Genomic DNA, 2500 nt, shown 5'->3' on the forward strand with positions numbered 1-2500 from the left:
TCTGGAAGGTATGCTTATGTACAAGTGCCCCTAAATGAGTTTAAAACTCTGGCGTAAAACTCTGTTCAGGAGGAGTGTAATCTTTTTCTGTAGGCCGGATCATGTTGTTGTGCTGATTGCAAAAGAGACGTTGTGTCTCACCAACTGCCAAATAATTCCGGAACCCTCACCACCTAGAGTGCCGAGTGTTTTATGTGGTGTTTACCTAGCAACAACACTCTGATTGGCTACACAATGAAGCATCATCATTTATGCTTTTTTGGTCAATAAAGTCACCCGTGGCACTCTAGAATGTTTATTCACCATCGGCACTGAATGAGTTAAATAAAGGTTAAATCAAATAAAAGAATAAAAATGTCTCCTAACTGGTCCCTTTGTGTCCGGTTGTGTTTGTGCTGGGGAGGCAACACCGGGTCCGGAACAGAAGCGTTCCGTCAGCTGAGCGGCGGACCAGAGAGGAGAGGCTCTGGGTCGACCTGGCGTGTGTTGTCTTTGTCTGCAGGCTGGGTACGAGCCGCGGACGGAGGTCAACGTCGACATGAATCCTAAACTGGCGCCTCATCGCCACAGGCCGCAGGCTGCACGTGAGGCCGCTGCACTGCTCACGGAGGCAGTCCGACACCTCTCATAGACAACTGTCGGGTGCATTTTCGCCGCAGCCGACGGGCGCTTTCGTAGCGGTGACGTGACGTGGTTTGCGAGGGAACAGTCTGTCGGCCGTGGCTGTCCGCCCTCTCTCCTGGGTCTTGAGGGTGCGAGGGAACAGTGCGGTACGGGAAGGAGCAGCGTCTGTCGGCCGTGGCTGTCCGCCCTCTCTCCTGGGTCTTGAGGGTGACCCTGCTCTTAATGGCTCTTCTAGAATCCAGTCAGTAAAAACGCCCTTCAGAGCGAACGGGGTGTTCGATACGACCATCTCATTACCGCCGTGCTGTTAAGCCTCCTGAGCCGAGGTGGTTTGTATCGGTTGGCCCTAGTCAAGTGTGATCTATTGTGTAGGTCTTTGTGTTTTATAGGTACCTAAGTACTGGTCCAGCCTATTTACAGCAGTGATACTCAATCCTGGTCCCGGAGGACCGCAGTGGGTCCCAGCCAAGTGCTCTCACACCTGATTGAACTGATCAACGATCTTCAAAACCTTGATGAGCTGAATCTGGCGTGTCAGTACTGAGCTGGAGCAAAAACCTGCAGTGCTGCGGCTCTACTGGTCCAGTCTGTATACAACAAGGGAGGCTGGTGGAGGTAGACATCGGAGGACGGGCTCATTGTAATGCGTGGCATGGAAGGAGGAATGGTTTAAATGGTATCACTGGCTCGGGGCCTGCATTGGCTTCACTTCCCACTACTCACAGTAGACCAATGCCCTTGGCAGATGTTGCTCCCCAGGGCTTCCTTACATAACGATAATGACTCTTTTATAGTTACCTGGACTCCCTTAAATAAGAGTCATGTATATTAAAAAAGGGGAGGAGGTGATGGGGTCGTATGTGCCTTAAAGGGGAGGTGATGGGTTCATGTTTACCTTAAAGGGGAGGTGATGGGGTCGTATGTATCTTAAAGGGGAGGTGATGGGGTCGTATGTGCCTTAAAGGGGAGGTGATGGGTTCATGTTTACCTTAAAGGGGAGGTGATGGGTTCATGTTTACCTTAAAGGGGAGGTGATGGGTTCATGTTTACCTTAAAGGGGAGGTGATGGGGTCGTATGTACCATAAAGGGGAGGTGATGGGTTCATATTTACCTTAAAGGGGAGGTGATGGGTTCATATGTGCCTTAAAGGGGAGGTGATGGGTTCATGTTTACCTTAAAGGGGAGGTGATGGGGTCGTATGTATCTTAAAGGGGAGGTGATGGGTTCATATGTAACTTAAAGGGGAGGTGATGGGTTCATATGTACCTTAAAGGGGAGGTGATGGGTTCATGTTTACCTTAAAGGGGAGGTGATGGGTTCATGTTTACCTTAAAGGGGAGGTGATGGGGTCATATGTACCTTAAAGGGGAGGTGGGTTGATGTTTACCTTAAAGGGGAGGCGATGGGTTCACGTTCCTGGCTTTCCTCCGCTGATGTATCTGTGGTTTCATTGTGTGGCTGTGGAGCCTTGTTCTGCACCGCTGTGCACGGTGGGCCACTCATTTAGGCAGAAGCTACTGTCACGGGGAACGGTGTGTGTGTGTGTGTGTGTGTGTGTGTGTGTGTGTGCTTGTGTGTGTGTGTGTGTGTGTGTGAGAGAGAGAGAGAGAGAGTGGTGAGTGTGTGTGCTTGCTTGCTTGTGTGTGTGTGTGTGTGTTTGTGTGCTTGCGTGCATGTGCGTGTGCGTGTGTGTGTGTGTGTGTGTGTGTGTGTGTGTGTGTGTGTGCGTGTGTGTGTGTGTGTGTGTGTGTGTGTGTGTGTGTGTGTGTGCGTGTGTGTGTGTGTATGAGTGTGCTTTGGATCCGTGCCCCTCTCAGATCAGACCCATCTCCCTGGTTCTGGGCCTATTATTTACTTGGCTTGTTTGCTTCTACG

Source organism: Argentina silus (genome assembly GCF_951799395.1).
Source record: "Argentina silus genome assembly, contig: scaffold_245, whole genome shotgun sequence".
Taxonomy (NCBI): Eukaryota; Metazoa; Chordata; class Actinopteri; order Argentiniformes; family Argentinidae; genus Argentina; species Argentina silus.